The following is a 23,705-nucleotide window of genomic DNA, read 5'->3' as shown; positions in this document are numbered from 1 at the left end:
GAGCTGCAGAATGATTCATGTAAAGAGCAAGTACATTAAAGCAGAAGCGCTTCTTTCCCTAGATGAAATGCAAAAAAGGAATTTCATGTAATCCTCAGCAGTGCTTAGAGTGAATAGGAAATGTGTTTATGTGCAATGCTGAATGGATCTGTGAGGTTAACAGAGACCATAGCAGGAATTCTAATCACTTAATGTCTTCCTTTGTTGATAGTGGTGATTGCATTCTTTCTGTTAAATAATTAAAAACGTGACTTTGTGATGCTAAAGCGAGTATTTTTTTCAATGCAACATTAATTTTATCATGGAGATACAGAATACATAATGACCAAAGTTGTAAAGTACTTGCTTGTGCAACTCGTCACTAGTATGTGCAACAGCTATTTTCTGGTATGTAAATATTCGACTTTCTTGGCATCAAAAGTCATGTATTTTCTTCTTCAATATTCTATTAGTGTTCAAGAGCATTACAGTAATAGGTTTAAAAAAAAAAGATTTTATCAAAGCCCTAATGCATACTAAAGATTACAAAGGCACTATTTTACAAATAAATCAAGGATCACAGATCAGTTGTTTGGAAGCAATCCACACAAAGCTACAGAAGTAGAGTCACAGAATCACACAAGGCAGAGACTATCAAGGATAAGGGAAGAAGACAGGTAAGCAAATCAGGGATGAGAAAGAAATGAGCTTCATGCTTCAGGTAAAAGACTTGGTGTTCGTGCACATGGGCACAGTGATGAAAGAAGGGCAGTGCAAGGATCATTGCCTTCCAGTCTTTGTAGAATATCATTTCCCGGTGTGTGTTTCACAATGCTACACATAACCACACAATAGTTTTGCTGTCCTTCCAACACCTCAGCCTTTTTTCCTAACATAAGAAGATAACTTCAAAGTTGAATGCCATTATAAAGTTAAGTATACTTAACTCTGCTCTGCTGTTTTTCTTAGGGATAAGCAAAACTGTACTGTGATGTACTAGTGCTCATTATCAAGCATTGCTGTGATGCAGAATTAACACAAAACCGCATCCCATGAGCCAATTGTTATGCATACAGTTTTCAAGTTTCCTTTCAAATGTTGATGAAAATAAACTACAGAGCTAAGAATAGATTTAATATTTCCTCCCACCCTCAGACTGAAAACTGTAATTGAGACCCATCCTGTTTGTACACTCATGTTGTAGCCTTGACACTCAGCAGCTGAACATTCTGTGCTTAATTCTCTTTTCTCCCTTAGTCACACTTGTGCTGGACCATATGCATTCCTCTATTCTCCCTTTACACTTAAGCTCATGAAAGCCATTGGGTTTTTGTGTGGTAAACAGCTCCTTTCAGGCCCTCACAGCTCAGCATTTCTGCTCAGGAATTACCTGAACTGAGCCAGGCATCAGCAAGGGCCACAGTGAATACCAATGATGAATCTTTATTTTTCATTCACAAATATTTCTTCTACTGTTAGCATACTACGTTTTGTTTTGTCGTATGTGCTTCATGTAGCATTTTGTCTGAGATAGTCCAGAGGAAACCAAAAGTTTATATTTTGCACCTTTAGCAGGAATTGATTTATCTTAACTGTGTAATGCGTATGCAGTGTTTAAATTATTATTGCTGTGTCTATTTCAGATTCTGTTTGATGCTTGGCCAGCTTTTATTTTTTCTTTGTCTCTTCTGACCTAGCTTAATCTCTGTATGAATACACAACTTAATAAACCCTTAGTGTTATTATAAAAGTTTTATATTACCTGTGCTAATGGTATAGATGCAGCGAGAGATGTGGGTGTTTTCAATCCAGCGGCCACTTTTGCAATTTAGGTGCATGCATTCATTTGAAAAACGCTTTTAGCTTTCCTTCTCACTAGATAACATTCACTATGCATACAAAGACTTCTACCATCCAGTCAGGAAAATCAAGCCATTCTGTAGAACTCTCTGTTTCTTGGTAACAAGATCAAATGTCCTGCATGCCTGGTTTACTGTTACTTGGCTTCTCATCTCGTGTGGAGTGGTTTGTATGATTAGGAATGGTTGTATAAAGGCCTTTGCTGCCAAAAGGATAATAAATTTCCAAGATGGATTTTGGAGAATGGTCTCAAAGACAGGATGCAAGGATAAGGCCTTTGCTTTTAATTCAGTGATAGCAAAGCTCAGCCCCAGCTCTCAAGCATTCTCAAAAATTTTATTCTGTATTTTTTGGGTTTTCTATACTTTTCCTCTGAAGGCCTCATAGCAATTCTGATATCTCCTTTTAAAATTGTAATGTGTCTCTTTTTGCCACACAGCCATGCTGAAGGGGAAAAAAAGAAATGCTCTTTTCTGTTTCCTTTTCCTAGGTGCCTTTATTGCTAGACATTTTGTGTTTCTGGTGACAAATGCCTGGGACAGGCTGCAGGTGGAAAGAGAGAGCTGTCTGCTCCAGTTCTGGAGTTCCCAGTTTAAGGACTTCCTGAACCAAAGGTAATGTTTTCTATTTAATAGCTCTTAGCTTTTCCTCCCTAATTACTTTTTTATCTCACTTGGAGTTTTTGCCTCTGTGGTCTTCTACAGCAGTCATCACTGTGGTTTAAATATGCTCAACTTTCAGCCTGCAGTTTGAGAACTTCATGTGATGACCTTTTGTTCTGACATTATGACAACTGGAATAACTTTTCGTCTTTATACCACTCATTATTTTATATAATTCTGTCATATTCCAACCTGTGCTCCTCTTTTACCACCTTAGCAATTCCAGTTAATTTTGTCTCTCATCATATGGAAGTTACTCCACGCCTTTTATCAACTTTTTCACTTTTCTCTGTATCTGTCCTAAGCTCAATTGCATTCCTTTTAATGCAAGTGATCATAGTTCCTTACAGAAATCAAGATAGAGATATAGAGATGCGCCATAGGTATATACAGTGGTATATAATGTTTTATTTATTCTCTCTTTCTCTTGTCCAGTTTATTCTTTGACACAGCAGACAGGAAAGTGATATTTTTAGAAACTATCTTCCAAGGCTCTAAAATCTCTTCTTTATTGTATTAGGTAATATGAGGCCTACTGTTGTGTTCAGGTAGTTAGGTTTGTTTATTCCTCATTGGGGATCTTTCTATCTACAATGAATGTCATTTTATCTACACTATTTTGAACATAATTTCATCACTGTTGCTTAATGTCATGAGATCCTCTGCAACCTGCTTTCTCAGTAAGTTTCAGCTTTACTGCTGTAAATTATATCTGTATCTTTTCCAGCTCACTGAACAGCCCAGGCTCTGAATCTTAGCAGAGCTTACTTGCCTTTTAATAAGTTACTAACTCACAGAAGGCAACTGAGGGCTTAGTGAGAAACTCATTTTATAGGCAGTAAATCATTACTCAGAAGTTTGTGGAGTGCTACCATGCCTTCAAATTCATTTCTTTTCTCCAAATTATTTCTTTTTTTAAAGAAAAATCGTGTTTTCTGAGGACAAGTAGGAATCAAGGATGTGGGGAGAATCTAGCAGTGATGCTGTTTTCTGCACAATGATTATTCTTGGTAAGGAAATTATGTGGAAGCTGACAGACAGTAGGTATCCAATGGCACAGCCTAAGGTGTTCAGCATGGTATTGTCCTGAAACCTGAGGCACTTGGGCTTCATCAGCAATGTAAGGAGCTTTGCCTGCACAGTCCTTCTGGCAGTATGTGATTGTTGAATGCACAATGTAATCTTTTTGTGCAACTGCCCCTCTTTTCTCCGCTCCTTTTGGTCATGCTTCACTTCTAATAAGCCTGTATCGTAGTGTAACACTGTGTGTATGTGCTGAAGTTCTCCCTTTAGAAATAGAAATAAAATCCAATCCCATATCTCACCTGTATTAATAACTTCTGGATTGTCCTGTTCTTATTGCTGTTGTTACCTGATTTCTGTTGGGTAATTTCTTTTTTCCTTTTTTTCTTTTTGATGTTGTTTCTCTTCTTCTTTTTTTTTTTTTCTCTCAGAAACTCAAACCCACAAATCACGAAGTTAGAGGATAATGTAAAAGCAAGTCAAAGTCTTGAAGAGCTCAAGAAATGCCTATACTGCAGTCAGAGAGTTACTAGCTGTAACAAGGAGCCACCATTGCTAGAATATTCCAAGATACATACAGTTGTAGAGCCATACTGAAATGCCTTAATATGAATTGCATTTCTTACCACACTAGCTACTGATCTAATGGCTTGCAGCAGAAGAAAATGAAAATAAAATAAATAAAACAAATATAATAAAATAATACAAACTTGACGGAGACCAGCTATTGCCCGCTCTCCTCACAAACTCTATTGCCAAATGACAGAAAAATAAACAGTAGAATAAAAAATAATCTTCTGGTTAAATTTTTACTTCCCTGTTGTATAAACTGAACACAGCTGAATAATTTAAAAATATACATTAAAAAAAAAAGATCAAATTTGAATGAATAAAGTATTAATTATGCTTTTTTCAATATTACTACCAGAATTGACAGTTATGCAATAATTATTTATCAATATTTGGGTATTAATTGTTGGACATATTTATTGTTTACTAAAAACTTTACCCAAGACAAAAGATATTTTATATTTATTTTGATCTTTTCCATGTAAAAATGTTTACCAGTTCTAGTTGGAATGCATTACATTATGAAAAGTAAGAATAATGAACCTCTTAAGCAGAATAATTTTGTTCTCTCACTGTGAATAATCAGTTATAGGTGCAGCATTATATAAATGACTGTGGTTTTGACTCCTTCCTGATGCTTTTATTCTAATTTTTCTACATAGTATAAATAGAAGAGTAGCAATGGTATTTTTTTCAGTTTGTTAGTTGTTTTTTGTGATTAGCAATGAGGGATACAGTTTTTGAAGATATTTAGGGAGGAAAACATGAATATATACAAGATTTTTAAATTTTTGCTATTAACTTCCACTGAAATGATATTTGAATGTCTGCAATTATGACATGAAATCATTATGGAATGACCAAAGAACAGCACTATAAGGAGCAAGAATCTTAAAAAACAACATGGCTAAAATTTGCTGCTAGCTGAAGGAAGAAATAGATGCTAACTGCTCCCTATCATATTTTTCTGCAGCAATGCTGACTCTGAGGTTCTGCAAAAATCTCAGACCCATCACAACTCAGCTCAATTCAGTGGAAAACTGGTGATATTTTCTTGAGTATAACAATTTCTTACTTTAAAAAAAAAAGAAGAATCATCAGCTCAGCTCTAATTATTTATCTTACGTTGCATAGTGAAGGTCTAATTCAAAATCTAGTTAACGTGTTTCAAAGAAATTTAAAACTTAGCATGTGAATCAACTGCAGAAAAACAATTCTGTGTGTAACAGAATTTCAAAGAATAATTTTTAAAGAAAAGTAAATGAAAAAATGCTCCTTTCCACTTACTAATTGCTTTAGAGTAAAGAACTAGCAAGATGTATTAGCCTTGTAAACATATTCTTATCAAGTATTTTAGTAATGAAATTTCCTTTACAAGTGAATATTAATAAACAGGAGAGAAAAAGCAAATTTACAGGGAACCTTAGTAATTTACTTATTTTTACTGAGCACTGTCTACATTCCCCTACTCAGGCTGATTTTTCAAAGGAAACAAGAATATGTGTACAGTTTCTATTTGCAAGAATGATATTGTGAGGGCTGAACTTTAAATTTTCTTGCAGCTCACTGAAATGTCAATCCTTAGATGAAAAACACTCAGAGATCCTCAGTAAACATTTCATCCTAAACTTTACATACAAGGTAATGTTCTCATATATATATATATATAAAACAAACAAAAAAACAAAAACAAAAACAACAACAATACAACAAAAACAACAAAACCAAAACAAACAAGCAGAAGAAACAACAACAAAAACAGTGGCATCCTATGTACGCATACATTATTTTCTACCAGTGGCAATGGAACAGGAGAGAAGCAATAATCAAAGTGTGCACGGCATGAGGACAAGTCTGTGCTGGCTCATACTTGGTGACCTGATTCATCAGTGACATAACAGCTGGGCAGAACAACAAAAAGCATAGCACATGATGAAATTAACAAGAGAATGAAAACAGGCTTCCCATGGCAGATAACACAGGCATACCCCTGCCACAGCTACAAATATGCTTCATTGTGCAAAAGCCTTGCTGCAAAGGTTGGCTTTGAAAAGGAAGGGACAGAAAAGTTAGTTTTCAGTGTAACTATTCTTCATGCAGTGTGTAGTCCAACTCATTTGACTTTGTTATACGCAGTGTAGCTTAGCTCTGAGTTAGTCACTCCAGGCTGCCTTTAGAGTCAGTGAAGAACGATGGATACTTGTAAGGCATCATTCATCCAGCCTGTTTTAGCCACCAACTTCAGTGACAGACAAATTACTCCCAGGAGCGCCAATTTTTCTCCATTGACAGTAAAGGCAGCCTGGAGTGATTAGCTCAGATACAGATGTCTATGTATATATCCCATTCTCTATAGTGTCCTAGTCCAGATCTCTAAGCCCTCCTTCTATTCAGAAAACTGGTTAAAATGAGTGACAACATTGTCCATCTAAATTCATTTCATGAGCTAGTTCTGTGTTTTTTTAAAGTAAGTGATGCTTTCTTGAGTTGGAAAGTAAGCTTCTTAAAGTATTTTTATACACTTGTATGCAGCCTACACAATGTGTTTGTCTATGTAAGAGATGCATGTATGAACAGGTTTCCTCTCTTTCTTAGTGACAGCAGAAAACATATACAAATAATGATTTCCTACGTGGGCTAACATTATATGTCCATTTTTCCATCAAATCTAAGATATATTAAAATTATCTAGTTTCTTTATAGTTAAAAGATCTATGCTAAGGGGAAAAAAAGAACTATTCTTTACATAGCTTCCTCAGGAAAACAAAATACAGAACAAATCAACAACAACAAGAAGAACAAAACAACAAAGCAACACTTTTTCAATGCTACTGTTGAGGAATACATTTTCAATGCTGAGTTCTGTTGCCACCTTGAAAAAATGAGTACCATTCATTATTGAGTCCAGTATATGGTATTTCATAGCACAGAGATTAATTCGAAGGACCACTTTTTTGACAGAAGATTTTTCAAGAAAAGCCCTAAATTGGGCACACTCTTGTTCCTTTTCACTAAAAGTTCATTTAAACACAGAAGTTCAAGCTGAAATAGAAGTTGTCTCCAAACTAATATTCAGCATTTGAATGCTGACTAACTCTGAAAATATGTTTTAGAACTTAGGGAACTGTGAAAGCCTTATTTCAGCTATATCTGTTTGTGATGTCTAAGGACTTCATTTCAATTAACAGGTAGCTGTAAAATTTGGAAGAACTGCTTAGTCATCCCACAGGAGAAAAACAGGGGCTGTGATTGGAAGGGGTCCAGGCTTTTTGTGAGGTGATTTGATTAGAAGAGACATCTCTCTTGAGTTGTAATTGAGGATTGTAGGTTTTATGGCCAAAGCAATAATCAAACATATGTTCAGAAACAACACTAACCCCTCAGTGTCTTTCACTGTGAGCTCTGTAAAGGGCTTTTATTTCCTTAGATGGGTCCTAGTGGGAACTGTGTGCATTATAGTGTCTGAGGATGAAGTCTGGAGAGACTCAAAGTACTAAGTTTGTCTGACTCTGGCTTCCAGTGGATTCTCATGAGCTCGCACAACCTGAGAATACGAACATCCTTTTTCTCATTGACAAGAATTAAAATGGAAATGTATGCTTGGCATATCCATTCAATACCTTTCAGAGAAAATAATCTACTTGTTCTTAATTTACCTATAAGCATAGTTCAGTCAAGGGAAACCAGCAAGATTTAGCTCTTGATTTGAACTGATATGTATAGGGGACATGTTTTCCTCTGGGGCACTGGGTGTGAGACATTTACTACAATTATGTGAAGATTATACTCAGGAAATCCTCTACTACTGGCGGTCAAACTGTGGCACTGGTCTTAACATTTTCTACTCAGTTTTGGGGTGGCATGTTATAATTTTGAATTCTCATCTTGGATTTTTTCCTAGACTAATTGCAAGCATTCATGATCCTTGTTAAGTTTGGGCTATTTAAATGAAAGTATTCTGAGGAGCTTTATGTTTACCTGTGACTGCTGGAGATGCAGTTGACAATCCTATTGGCCTCTACACAGTCTGGACTGTCATTTTGTTCCAAATGTTCAGAGCTGGACTGGGGGGTAGCTTGTTTCATCAGGCACTGCTAAGGAATAAGGTCAATTACATTTTTTTGCACCTCACTTCCTTGCTGGCAGTAGAAGAACCTAATCTATTTTTCCTAAGTTTGACCAAATGCCACTGCTCTGTGTCCTTTTGTTCTTTGCCTGTAGCCACTTTATCTAAATTGGGAAGTTACCCATACTTTACTGATGACTCGTAGAACAGTGATAACATAATACTTGGTGAATAGTTGTTTCAGCATCACCACCCATGATTATTCTGCCATCTGAAAGTCCATGGTGTTGAGGCTGAACTGGAGCCTTCAGATTGATGGTGCTTTACCCTATTCTCCCAAAGCAAAGACTCTGGCTGCCCCCACCAGTCTCATCTGGAACAAAATTTCTTCCTGATCTCAAATATTTTCTGTAATGTAACACTTCATGTTAGTAAGCCAAATGACTTCTTTAATCATGTGTCTCCCTTTATTTTTGTGGGTGAGCACTCCTTGCTGTCAAATTTTATAGCATATGATGAGGTACAAGACAAAGTCTGTCATTTGTCAGTTAACTTTTTTCTGTTTAATCAAATGACATTTGAGCAGACTTCTGAGCCTGAAAGAAAAGACCATACAGATATTTTATAACAGATATCTGCCGTCTTCTTGGCAGGCAGATGTTAATTTATACCTTTTTTTCATGTGATATATCAACATTTATCATGAATGTCATAATCAATATCCAGTATTTCATTTTCTATCACAGCCTTTTTGGGCAACCAACTGACTGATATTTTTCAATAGGTGTCACCAAGACATGGAATGCAGCCAGTATTCTTTTTCAGAAGCAAGTCAATTTTGCATCGTATTTTCAGCAAATTAAAATAAAAATAAAATAGAAAAGAGGGGAGGTAGAGGGAAGAACAGTGCAGTAGAAATATCTTAAAAACATCCAGGGGCATTCACAAGTGGTTAGCTAAAACTGAATATTATCTTTATGTTGTATTCTTCTGAAAGCATAAATGACAAAAATTTTCAAGGAAGATCACTACATTCTTTTTTTTGTTCCTTTTTTTTTTTTTTTTTTTTTTTTAAGATTTTTATACCTACAATATCCCATCCTATTTATTGCCTCTTATACATCAGATGAATTATTTCTTTCAGCTCTTTTCTGTCTCTTTTTTCTTATAGTATCTGTGTGCTGTTATATTCATGGGTTTTTCCACTCAAAATAAACAACCATTTTTTTAAGGTTGCTATATGTATTAATTACCTTTAATTTCTTTTTGTTCTGTTTCTTGCCACTAATACCTAGCTGCATTAAAGTTCTGTTAATTTAATATATTTACTTGTCCCTAGACCAACATTTTCACCTATACCATTTTTAATACAGTCTTTATTTAGATTTCTGTGTATCAGAATATCATTCTAAACAACTCCAATCAGTTAAGGATTTACTCCTAATTATTATTTTTATTTTTATGGTCTTTAGCAAGGAAAATGGATGATATTCTTGAGATGGGACAGAAGACAGATGGTAAAACGGAGCAGTAAAAACAGGCCAACACTATCTGTGGGTGTTCTGAAACAATGGCAAGGCTGTCATGAGCCTTCATCACTGAAAGACTGCAGGAAGCAAGCTGGGGCAATACAGATAAATCCAGTAAAACTCAAGTGAACACTTGAGTGGGATGTCCTTCCTGAAGTGAACCATAATTTGAGACCTCTAAGTGCTAATTAATTTTAACTTAAAAAAAATAATGATCAATGCGTATATCCATCCATATGATTTTCTCCTTTCAAGCAGCGTGTCTCAGGAGTATCTCTAAGGCAAGTTACTTAGTTAATCTGATAAGAAATGAAATGCTAGATGGTAAAAAGCCACCCCCAATTTACAAAGCATAGTGAGTTCCTTTGCTTCTTATTACTACTTCAAAGAGAATTCACTCTGAAAAATTAAGGCTGAAAATTAGTGTAGACAGAAAACTGTACATTTTCTTGTGGGATTCACAAATATGAAAACATTACCTGTGTTATTTACCTGTAGAGCTTCAACTGTAATTAGCATGGATAATTGCAAGTAGGAAAATACTCATAAAATCTCTTTGCTTATTTTTTATCTTATAGATCCAGAAGCTAAAATGGAAGAAGTGCAGATAAAGAGAATGCCTATGTAGAAATCTCAGTGACCTAAACTGCTAAAAGGAGGTGAAGTCAGATACACTTAAATATAATTTCACACTCTTTCTGTATGGGATGTTTCAATAAACTAAAATAGTTATCACAATAATTTTGAGGAAGAATTTAGCATATTCTAAGTGAACAATTTTTTCTGTACAAAGTACTGATGTGATGACATCAAATTATTTCTTTGGAAAATATTAATTTTCTCAAGATTTTCTACAAGCTATAAACAAGACATTTCATTTTCACTTTATTGAAGTACTAAGTTTCAACTTTGATTTATTATATGAGATACACATTTTGTAAACAAAAGAAAATAACTTGACTCTGCATTCTGAGTGAACAAAATATGTTTCAAATATCCAAGAGAGAAATTCAATTTTTCTTGCAGTTGTACAATGAAGATGTTATCTAGGGTGCATGCTTATTCAGCAGAAAGGTGTGATTTCTCACAGTACAAAGCTAAGATGCTCAGTGTTCCCATAATACTGTTTATATATTTCAGATGATTTAACCCATAAAAGAGAGATTGAGATGATGCTCTGGCAAACAGCTGAAGAAATATTTCAAAACTACTGAAATTATTAGTTGCAAAAATACAACCTTTTAAAGAGGAGGAAAGGGTTATTCACATTATAAGGAATTTTTGAAGGGAGAGGCTTAAGGAATTGCTTTCTAAAGACACAATGACTTAGCAGCTAATGGTGATCTTTCTTTGATGGCTATTTGGAGTCAGTGCAGCTGAAAGAAAAATTAACAATAAAAGCAATTCAATTTATTTTGTCATTAAGTGTGAAGTTGACAGATGATTTTCAAATGCTATGATAGACTTCAAGACTATAAAATGTGAAATATATCTTTGATTCATAAACTAATCAGTAAAGATTATTTTAGTAATCTCTACTCCAGAAATTTTCCTCATGGCTACATCTACATCTACCAGATATCATGCAGTCATTATCCATCGTGGTTTAAAATAGAAACAATGCTGAAGCTGTCAGTTAAAATTCAGATATGAATTTGTATATCTTTATTAACTTGACAATCAAATCACTTTTGAATACAATTTCCAAGAGACTAAGCAACCTACTTTTATTATGTACTTGTTTTGGCTGATTCTTCACATTGCATTTACTGCTTTTTTTGGACATATGAGAAAAATTTTATTGGCTCAAACACAAAACAGCTGGCTGATCTCCAAAATGTAAAGCCATAAGTGAATTATTCTGCTTTTCCTAAACATATAAAGTAAACCCATCTACTACAGAAAACAGCCTAGGATTTTTGTTTACCTTGCACATTTTAGAAAATCTACTTTGTAGAGTAAAAAAAAAAGTTTTTAATGAAAGTTTTATTGACTCTATCTGCTACTTTAATCTGGTAGTGTCTTTGCTTGCTAGGAGCTACAGTCATCTAGTTAAAGCAAACACAGCTATCAGTTCTACTCACCTAGCTGAGCTTTGGCTCACCAGGTAGCCACAGAAATTTAGGGAAAGAAAAGTGGCTGTGATAAGAGGTGAGTATCACTTGTTGCAGGTCCTTGTTTACTTACACTCCTTAGTCACTATAAAATAGTGTTCTGAGAATACTTCTAGAATCCCTTTGTACTTAAATGCACAAGGATCAAACTGCATTTCTGTGTGGGTCGGAGAGAGATATATGTCACCATAGTCCTCTCTAAGTCTGTACTATAACAAGAGATGTACTTTCTGGGTGATTCTTCCCTCTTTGTCAGTGTTTTCCAGACTTGCTTTCTTTCCAGTGATCCAGGTTTTCTTATCAAGTGATGACCATCTCCTCCACAGATAAGGTGCTTATAAAATTCCTGTAATTAGGCTAACTCGTATTCCTTTTCTCTGTTCTGTGAACAGCTAGCTAGGATTTTGTTCCCAGAAAGATAAAGCAAAATTTGTTTTCATTATGGACTTTTTAAATTCTGATGTTATGTGCATAATCCATGGCTGTTGGTGGAAGAACTGCCTATCAGTTTCATTTAAGAAAATCCTATCTACCCTCTGATTAGTCGATATTCCCCAGAGTTAAAAGTGGTGTTTTTCAGATGCTGCTGGTGTGTGTTTAACTGTCCCACTTCTGCATAATCTTCAAAAGGGCATATCTTATTATCTGAAGAGGGAAAATTAAAGAGATGAAAGAAAATAAATCATAGAAACGGAGACACTAAAGAAGAACATGATAAATCAGATTTTTGTAAGTATTTTTATACTTCCTGAAGGAGAGCTAAGTAGTAATTATTGGACAACATTTCTTGCAATCTGAGCTCAGAATAGACTTACCCCACAAACATTTATATCCAAGAGATTTTTTCATTCTTCTGAGCAAGAACAAATACAATAGTCTGAAGTACTGGCTGAGTACTCAAGGAGCAAAAATTTTTCTTCTCTATAAATTTTCACGATTTAAGATGACAAAGTAATTTCCTCATCTATAGTACTGTTTGATTGCCCACTTTGAATATCCTCTGGTTTGATGATTTGGACATGTTCGTAACATCTTACTTCTGACATTGCTTTCTGTCATTGAATTAGCTTTCATAATATTTGTAGCAGCTTGGCTTATGCTAATTTGCATGTTTGTTCATCTTTTTAATAAAATCATTATTAATTCTAATCTGTTTGAGATTTACTTGGCAAATTATAAGGGTACATAAAATCTCCTACGAATGGCACATTGCTTGTCTTTGCTTCCTAAAATAGTACCATACTTTCCTCAGGTTGTCTCAATGACACCAGAGCACCCTTCTAATGTTATTCTCCAGTACTATAGAAATTCTTCAGCAAATTCCAAGGGAAGATAACTTTCTTGATCTCCTTTGTTTCTTGGGAAATTTGGAAGTAAATTTAGGGCTTAGTATAATTTGCCATTGCAGATAGGCATAAGTATGGAACTCCCCAGAATGAGATCCTTGAAACATATTAGATGTTGCCTTAACCCATCTTAATCAGCTCCACTTTGCTGTTTGTCTTGAAAGGTTTTATTTTGTCTTCAGCTTTTCAACTTATGTCACCTCACTGTTTCTTCCATCCAGAGCTAAAGGAACATTTGCTCTAAACCAGGTTTCCCTCTCTGAAAGCAGAATCATGCTTCTTTCCCTTTTTTGACATAAGTAGATTTTCAGAATTGTTAGATATTTTTCCAAACTGAGTTGCTTCAGTTTTTTTTTTCTTCTTTTTATAAATATCTGTAAGAAACAATGATAACGTCCTCTATAAAAAGAGATGTATTAATTAACTCTGGCAACCAAGGATTTGTTTGCAAAAGCACTGTAACAGAGCATTAAATTATAAAGAACAAAACCCTGTAATGGTCTCTGATTTCTTTTTATTTTATTGTAAGAATTTGCATGTCACTAAATACAGAGCATATATTTTATCAGTGGAGAGAGGCATACTAGGCATACTAGAGACTTAGTAGACCTCTCCCAGCTCTATTCTTCTTTAGACAGTAAACAACTTAAAGGTGTTAAAGTGAGGTAGACATTCACAAAGAAGGATTTAGTTAAGTGGTACTTGAAGGTTAATGAAATTTACTCAGAGACTGAGTAGTCTTTGGGACTATCACTGAAAGGATTATCTGGTTCAGCAATTTATTGCATGGTAATTATCGGTAAGCCTACATTACAACTACCTAAATACTGTTATTATATTTCCCTCCCTTTTATCTCAAATTTCTATCAAAAAAGTTAATGATAGGTAGGAAATATGTATTAAAATGACATTTGCATTTCATGTTTTCTAATTAAAGCACACTGAAGTTAATAGTAATCTTTCCAGTTACTTCAGAGAACTTTGCCACTAGCCCTAGAGACATGTTCTGGAATTTCATTCTATCACCTGGTTTCTTCTGCTGAAATGATTGTGTTATAAAAAAATCTTTATAGTATGATATTTATCCTCCAATTAGCCAGTGCAGCAGAGTATGCTTTTATCAGCCATTTTCAGCTGATAAACTCACAGCTTCTAGAAGAAGTCCTAAAGCCCATATCTTTCATTTTGCATTATTGCATTTTGGTAATTACAATGGACTCAAGTGTAACTCAGTCCTTCCTGTTCAGCAAGCCAATTCACTGGCAGTTAGCGTTACATGGCTAGCAACATCTTCCTACATTTTTTCCCAATACATGGAATGAGAAAATGGAATTAGTTCCATCAGTAATTCCCAAGGAATTCCATGAGTTATCTCTCTCTTTCATTTCTAGCATCTTAATTTTTAAGAACTATCTTCCCATCCATCAATATAATACCTATCTTACAACTCTTCTGCAAATTCCACAGTAAAATAATATCTCAAATAAGCCGTATTAAAAAACCTTAATTAAATCCAGTTATTGCACTCTTTTTGAACTTCATCAATGCAGAAAAAAAAATGATGATTAAAGTTAACAGGCTGATCTGGCATTCTCTAGCTTACATGAAAAAGTATTGCATCATTCTTTATTCCTACCTATTCTGTGTTCATTTTTAAATTTCTATATAAATTATGCCCTTGGTGAGTTTAAACTGATGAGTACTTCCTGTCCCTTTCTCTTCTTGTATTAGTAGATTTGGTATTTTTCAATTATATAACACAAGTTCAGATCTGTAATGTAATGTGTCAACTCACTCCAAATTTGAGATAGAAGATATCTAATTTTCTGATACGAAATGAAAGCAAACTTTCTGTGAAAGGAACTTTTTTGTGTAAAGAAATGTAAGAAATATAAAAGAGTTGCTGACAAAAAGACCCCAACATAAAATGAGATGCTGGAGAGAGCTGTTTTCCGATCACCCACAGTTTCCAAAGCAATTGCTCTATCTGTTCTAAATTTGCTTCATTTTTGGCAAACTGGCATTTTTCACAAGTTTTGGAATAACTTGTGTAATTTATTAGATACTTCTCAGATATCCATAGTAAATGTATGGTTGAGGCTGGTGTGGTTTTTAAAGCAGTCATCTAACTATAAAAAAATGTGCTGGAAATGTTTTTTGTTGCTAACCTACATATGGAACAGGAAAAGATGATAAGTAGGATCTCTAAAGAGAAGAAATGCATAGAAAGAATTAATTATGCAATAAATTACTGTCTTCTCTTAGGAAAAAAAAGTCATTGTTTTATAGATGTTACATTTCAAATGTCAGAATTTGAGCAATTTCTGCTTTCTCTGATCTGAACACCTCTCATGAGCTACTCATTCCACCAGTGCATGTTTACAATCAAATCTAATATAATAGAAAGCTATACTTCTTATACACCATGCTTAAAATAAGGATTAAGGAGAAAAATCTATACACTATCAACCAGCAAAAAGGAGAACTTCTGAAGATTTTCATTACAGTTAAAGCTTGACTGGTATTAAGTAACTCTACCCTCTCTCCCAACTGTTTTCATAACTTGATTATAATATTTTCAAGAGAAAGGTAATTCTTTTCTACGCTGACTGTGATTTTATTTTCATTAGTTTCAGCAGATTACTGTGCCCACATTCATATGGTGTTAAGAACAGTTACTGCTGATATAATGAAGCCTGTGGAAACACAAAGACCCTCCCCACAACTCTTGCCAATATTCTGTCATAAGCTGCAGCACCAATACAGATCTTTCAATCAAAACAAAGAATATTGTTTTCATCTTACTTTGAAAAGACATAATTATTTTATGGAGATGTCAATTAAGACATTACAGACATAAAAAGTTCATCATTTGATATTTATACATCCAGACTTGAACTCTGTCTCATTGTGCATTTGAGTTGTGTATGGAGTTAGGTAGTGTTTCTGTGAAGAAAAACAGGATACAATCACACAATCAAAGATTATAACTCTATGCCTAGACAAAAGGGACCACAGGAGTTTCTTCAGCTAAGTTCACTTTTCATCTTAAGTAACTTATTAAAAGTAGTTTTACTGTTTCCAAAGTGCTTTTCATAAAGCAAAATAAATGCATGCAACAGTAACACCCAACGTTCAGTGAGAAGAGTTTGAACTTTCACTTTTCTGTAAACTAGCTTATGCTGCTTCTATGTGAAGTGAAAGACGAAATCAGCTGTCTGATACTCAGTTTTGGTGGTTGTATGATTGCTGGTTGTCACTTGGTGTCAACACAATAAATCTTATCTAAAGATGGTCAAACTCATGTCAGATCATTTCTCCTGTATCTTATTGTGAACTGCAACCATGCATCCCTTATGTCTTTGCTGCTTTGGTGGTGATATGAGTAGTTTGCTGGAAAATCTGTGTTATTGCTTTTGACATGTTGACAGGAGTGACATTCATATTTAAATTTCATGAAAGAAATACACAGAAATTCATGGGGAACTCATGAACTGTTCTGTAGCATGTGAACACTCTTCTCCATCCAAAGCCTCTTGTGGCCACAGTTCCACAGGAATGGCAAACAGCAGGAAAAAGGGTTAATCACCAATTGATATATCAAGAGAACAAATTTAAATAGATCCCTACTTTATAAATAGATAGATAGATAGATAGATAGATAGATAGATAGATAGATAGATAGATAGATAGATAGATAGATAAAAGAATATAAATCAGCAATCATTTTCATTTGCGAACGAATTAGCGTCCCTGAGGAGAAAATCCCAAAGATCATCTGATACCAAGGAGCAATACCAATAAGGCAGAAAGGCAGCCTTTCTTTTGTCAAAACTACAGAAGTATTATTGTGTTGTAAAACTGATAGATATTTACCAATTGAATTAGAATCAGACCTAGCAGCTCCTGTAATAAACTTGTAGCTATCATAAGCAAAGAAAGCAGAATATATGCCATAGCTTCTTTGTCACAATAGTAACTTTTAGCTGCCTTCAGGGCTTCTTCTTTCAATTAATGTTTCCAGTATCTGATTATCTTGAAATTGAGTAAGGAGAGTCTTCATGGTACGGCACATTCCTTTGTGTCTTCCAATCCATTAATACTTAACTGTCAAAAATCTTTAATACCTACATATAGGAAAGAGACTTGTTTCCAAAAAAGAAATTTTGTGAAATTTCTTCATTGAGGAATAGCCCTCCCTGCTGCTTAGGAAAGTGTACCAGGAGTTTTTGCAGTATGACAAGTTACATGCTCTCAGAATCCTACTTAAGTAAGAGATGTTTGCTTTTTGGTTTAAAATACATGTACATTCTGGTCACTTACAGATGGACAGACACTTTCTCTTGTGTTTTCCAGCTATCTCTTGCCTTTAGTAATTTGTGAAATATATCTGTGTTTTCTCAGGAACAGTCAAATTCAGAACTGTCCACAGTTTTCAGCTTTATAGCTTGCAGAGACATTTTCATGGCATGGACTAATCAGGTTTTTGCTTTGGATTGACCAAGATTTACTGAGGCAAGTCAGTAAATACCAATGTACTGCACTAAAAAGAAATGGTCTTAAACAGTGATGCTTTTATACTTGTTGCTTTGCTCATGGACAGTTCTGCCTTTTGCAACTGCAGTACCTCTTCATCAATGGAAGGAAAGCGGGAAGAAAGTCCAATAGACAAATAAATTGAAGCTACTAATGGTTCTTCATTACCATCTGCTTATGGGTAGAGAAGGAAGAAGATACAAATGCATTTACAAAATGTTTTAATAGAACTTTTAACCTTTTAAAAATTAAGCTATATTTTTTTCTCATCTAATCGTGCTTCTCTTTGATCCTATCTAGTTTTTCACCCATGTCCCTCTTTTCTCTCTCTACTCTCTCTCATCTTTCACCTTTTAAGTGGCAATACTAAACAACCTCAGAAAGAGACATTGCCACCTATAAAACTGAACAAGGAGCATCAGTAGTCTTAGGAAGACAATATTTCTAGCATCCTGCCTGCTGTCAAAATGTTCCCATTGTGCCTCCATCCATTTTTAGAGGAATTGTGAAATCTGACATATTTCTTTCTCTTAATTTGTCATTTCTTTCACTTTCCATCCTTTTTCCAGCACCACGTTTAGGCTGATGACCAATTTCTTAACCTGTTGAAAACATCAGTAATGTTCCTTTGTACATTGCTGATCTTTTCAACAGGTTAAGAAATTATATATATGCATATTTATATTCTGTCATCAGCCTAGATATGCCCCTGTCAAATGACCAGAGTAAGCATCTATCTTTGTAATACAGCTGTGAAAAAGTAACTTGTGAGCACTTGTGAAGGACAGAAACTGTTTTTACTTTTGTTGTCTCAAAGCTTTCTTCACAAGGCCTTTCTGGTTATAAGACTAACTGAAAACTTCAAATCATCTAGATGGTTGTCGTGGCACCTCAATGTCTCTGTTTATGGCTGTAAAGATAAACAGAAATAGGGACAAGGAGTCTTTTTCGGGGTACGGCTTGGAGAAGCTGATCATTGAGAAGGATGATAATACTTGTGCATAGCACCGAAGGTGCTACTCCCTGTTGATTTATCTGTTGGGCTAGATATGTTACACAAACAGAGAATAAAAACAGAGAACAAAAGAAATTGGGGTGGGCATAAATCAAAATAATATAAGAACATGGAGGCAGCTAAACTTGTTGATAAGAAAGCAGGACAGACATCCTGTTGTCCAAACAAGATAACCAAATAGATATTTCTCTTAAACAAAACACCCACAGGAATGGTGAGGAGCTCTTCCCCTTCAAGGTTTGAAAATTTACAGCAAAATTGACCCTTAGGTTTAATCCCCTTGATAACCAGAGTTTGGAATATGATGAATATGCAAGTGCTATACCTTTAAAAATATATTCGTTTCTCTCTTTGGAGTGCATGTTTGGTGGAGCAATCCCCCATGCACCCAGCGGTGTAACGGGGGGGAATAGCTGCTTGACATAACTCATTGGTGTGTTGAGTTGCTTGGTCGGTTTTCTGGGCACCACTAAACCAAAGGCTTTGAGAAGAGACTTCCCTGAGGGAAAAACCTCTTTGGAAGAACCCCCCCGCACAGTGCCTGCTTGCTGCAAAGCTTCCTGGCTTTCTCCCATCCCCCCGGTGACCAGACAAGTTCCTGAGATCAATGAGAGATAAATCTCTCATTCCTGAGATTTATATTGGAGCGTGACAGCATTCTCATCTGTATTGTGGCAATGAACTAAACTCCAGTAAGAGTCCACAGTAATGAGTGAAATTCTGTGGAAGAAATGAATGCTTCTACTAATGGTGGCACATTTGTTGCAGTGTTTAGATATACATTAGTGGCAAAAAATTTTAAATAAAAAGGAAGGCAAAGAAGAAAAAGAAAAATGAGTGAGATTATACTGCTGTTTGAAGGGGAGTTGTTTGTTGTTTCTTTGTTTTAGTTTTGTATGTTTCTACTTTTCATTGGTGTTTTTCTTTTTTTTTTTTTTTTTTGGTATTTTGTTGTTGTTTTACTTGATTTTGTTATCCTTCAATAAAGAACCAGACAATTGCTGCAATAATAGAGAAGTGAGAAAATCTTGTAAGTGAAATAAAAACTTTTAGATTTCCAGTGATAAGCAAGATTTTATAAAGTCAATGAAGGTAGTTTAAATTACACTATGACCTGGGCCATAATGTGATTTGGATAGCTGTAAGAAATTATGAAGGAGTCTGCTATTTATGGTACAATTAAGTTTTTCTCTTTTTAAAGAATTTCCCTTCTTGGTGCTCAATATGGTGTACAGAGAATTTGAACCTCATTTTTCCAAAGTTTTCCAACATGTAGTATATTATTAGGTATCAAATATTAAAATGAAAGCATACATTTAATCTGGTCTGCTTCATTAACTGCCAGATCATAAACAATTCTAAACAGAGGATATAACAATTCTGCAGATATTTTCATTTTGTGAACTTTTCTCTCATCATTAAATTCAACCCACTTTCTCATTCTCTTATGTGAAAGATGTGTTTAATATTTCACTTTGATTAGGAATTAAGTCATGTTTAATTAGTTCAGCCTCCCACAAACATTCCAACGGTTGCACACACAGTTTTTTAGATAGTTACTAATGTTCTCTGATATATCTAGTCCTGCAATTTTAATGTATTTTTTTTTTGTAAGTTCCGGCACAAAAAGGCACATTTGATTGGAATACTTTGAGGGAAGGAAGATCTAACTGTGTGCTTTGGTTACTGAACTTTATTCCATTAATATATTAAAAAAATATATCTTTAAAACAAGCCAATAACTCAATTCAATCCAATTATGCATTTACGTATTAGTATTTTAGATTGTTTGTAATAAGCATGACACCTGTTCCCAGAAATTAAATCAAGAACCTCTTTATTGCTAAGCTCTGTACTTTCCCTATATATTGTATACCTATTTTTTTTTTTTCAGGCGGATGAAAAAGTAGACAAACAGAGTGTGTAGGACTTTATATGATGAGAAATAAAAGGAGAAGGAATTCTGCAGGAAAAAAAGTTCTTACTTATCCTTCCCCTAGTGCTGGGAGGCAGTTTTCTGGGATGTCAGATTATTCATGTGGTGTACACTGCTCTGCTTAAAAAAATAAAGCAACAATTTTCTGAACTTTGGATGTTGTTTTGCACAGAGGTAGCATAGGAGTGCACTCATCTGTATCAAATTACTTATTGTATCTATTGCCATATAAAACTCATGTTAGAAACTGTTTTGTTTTCAGATGTTAACTTTTATGACCTGAAATCCCATAAAACCAGATGCCTCTTGTTATCTAAGCCTATATTTAAAAGTGAAAAATACTCATCTCCTTTCACCTTGTTTATCCTCCACATCTGTAAATGTTTTGGTTGGGAACACTGCTGAAGCATAAATCACACATTCTTTCCACAAGCTGGTGAAATTCTTTCTTCAATCATATCAACTCAATTTGGACTAAATGAGAAGCAGTGATGAGTGAACACTGTGCAATTGAAAGATATTATGGAGGACTAGTGACAGGTCACCTGTTCACCTCCAGAAATGCTGCCAATGTCCCTTAAGGTCCCTTGCTACGTGTTGGACAAATTATAGAACTGAGTTGCTTCCAGGCCTGTCTAGGTTGATGTCCATAACCAGCTGCTCACCATCTGAGAATCATAGATTGCTCAGGCTGGAAAAGACCTTCAGGACTGAGAAGGATGATAACCTTTCACATGCCTTGCTGTCTTACTTCCAGAGATCCTTTCGCAGAGCCCTGTTATTGTTATATGTAAGAGGCTACAAATTCTAAGTGTCTTCTTCTGTTTGTTTCTCTTGTAGCAAGAATCCACTGTAATGTTATAGCTTTGAAGATTAAACTGGGCATATGACCTAGTTGCTACGGAAACCTCTCTGGAATAAAAAGAAAAGCAAGGGAAGGGAACATTGATGAGTGCTGATTTTCAGAAGTAAGAATATTAAGTATCCTTGATCTGTGACAATTGGTACCACCTCCCTGTTTTATTTATTAGCAAAATGGCTGAAAGGAGATCTCTCTTAATTTACCCCCTGGAAAAATATACATACACAATTGCTACTTTGCAGTTATGCTCCATTAGTCATATTAGCTGGCTTAATGCAAGAAGGATGATTAGTGTACCATGCCCCATTTGCAATAAGCGTAACGCAGCATAGTCAAACTCAGTACAGCTGTTACTGGTGTGATCTCTCAGAAGGCACATATAAATGTTAAGTTCCTGGTATCATTTTGCAACACAGGTTATCTGGCTTGGATGTTTTCTTTTTACCAAGGATGATCTTAGAATATAAGGATGACCTTGGCATAGAATCCAAAGTTCAACTATTTTTTTTCCCAGCTCCTGGCTTACATAGATCAAGGATTGAAGGGTAGAATACTTCCCCATCTCTGTCTGCACACCAGCACTAGTGTCTGTGGAATTGCCAAGTATGGTGTGATTGGCTAACAAAAAAATATCTATGTGTATATATATATATATACATATATATATATATATGTATATATATATATATATACACATACATACAATCTTGCTACAAAAGTTCTGCAGAAAGCTAAATCCTCAGGATTGAAAACCTCTCAATTAACATGACATTTGAGCCAAACTGGATCCACTTTCTGTACAATCTATTTTTGTCATTATCTCCAGTTCTCACAAACACACAATTTTTCATTGTATGGTATCTCTTCCTCCTTTGTGTCTGCTGTGGTTTTCATCTAACAGCAGATGGATAAATAAAGTAGGTAAAGTAAAGACAAAAATGTTTTATATATCAAATAGAAAGGAGAGTGGTAATGACTACAGGTACATTTTGAGAAGAGAATATTGCCTGAAATTCTATTTATCTCTTTAAGTCAGATTTAATGACACATCTTCATGGACTCAGATTTGCATATTCTTTCTTCATTGTGACAGCATTATATAATAGATTGTTGTCATGAGTGTGGGGAAGAGAGGGCAGAATACTTACATTCATTGCTTTAAGTGATTGTTTAAAACCCCTTAGGTGCAATACAGGGTAATACATCATCAGTTCATTTGAGTGTACTGTAAGTGACATGCACACACAGGGTATACTACATCCCAGTGGTCATATCCAGTGGTTTTGGTTCATCACATTTTAATAAACAACATTATAATAGCCCACAGCCCATTCTTCTATCTAGGTGTTGCCTACAATGATAATGTTTCCTAAAAGGAGCTACTGTTGAAATTAAAAGTCCTAAGACCTTTTTCGTTGCATTTATTTTACCTTCCCTAATATGATTTTCTTAAGATGGCTGCAACGTATGTACAGATTGTTTTTCTAAATGGGAAGATAGAAAGGTTACTAGAGGGTCCACTGCAGTTTATTCTTACATGTGAAGCTTATCTGTGAAGTATAAAGTTTTGCTTTTTAGCTCCTATCTGCACAAATGAAATGCTCTACAGGTCACTGTAACCTGACAAAGTCTGTTTTCTTGAGTTGGCTTAGCCACTTGTTAGGAACTGTAAGTGGGCCAAGTAGTAGAAGCACACAAATGACAAATCATGTTACTGGTGCTTCCTTCTTCACCCTCTGTGTTCCGTAATCTTTTGACACTTTAGAGATCTTATTAGCTGATTTTTTTTCCCCCTAATATATGACAATCTGGGTAGCTTTCTTACATTGTACACCTCGGAATATTTGTATGGTATTTAATTACCCACACCCTCTCATATATATATATATATATATATAATGCATATATTTGTAATTACATACATATTTGCATCTCCTCATACCTGCATTAAAAATCTGAATTTGCTGAAGTGTAACATATTTCATCTTTTAGAGATAGAAGGTCTACATACTTGGGGGATTTTTTGATATATGTGCTAGAACGCAAGATTTTATCACTTAGGTCGCTCATAAAATACATCTAATTGACAGTTGACTTCTTCATTCCATCTTAATTATTAAACTTCAGAAAATTAAGAATATGAGTATTGAGATTTGTTTCCCTCTAAGTAATGCAGTGTGTACACAACACCAAAATCACAGTAAAAT

General features: G+C 34.9%; 1 long non-coding RNA gene across 2 annotated transcripts in view; it reads left to right on the top strand.

Annotated features, from left to right (window-relative positions):
- LOC136048901 (uncharacterized) overlaps positions 1-23,705 on the top strand; it is a 112,458-nt gene that overhangs the window by 70,249 nt on the left and 18,504 nt on the right. Inside the window, exons 2-3 of one of the 2 annotated variants that reach the window (XR_010622238.1) lie at positions 2,330-2,453; positions 21,477-21,581. This is a non-coding gene — a long non-coding RNA (uncharacterized LOC136048901). Of the gene's footprint in view, positions 1-2,329; positions 2,454-21,476; positions 21,582-23,705 lie in introns of those variants that run through there. The other variant, XR_010622237.1, reaches the window with a different exon arrangement.

Source organism: Cyrtonyx montezumae, unplaced genomic scaffold (assembly GCF_038088225.1).
Source record: "Cyrtonyx montezumae isolate F1298 unplaced genomic scaffold, pur_monq_1.0 scaffold_0, whole genome shotgun sequence".
In the NCBI taxonomy this organism is placed as follows: Eukaryota; Metazoa; Chordata; class Aves; order Galliformes; family Odontophoridae; genus Cyrtonyx; species Cyrtonyx montezumae.
This window is presented reverse-complemented; position numbering and strand designations above follow the sequence as displayed.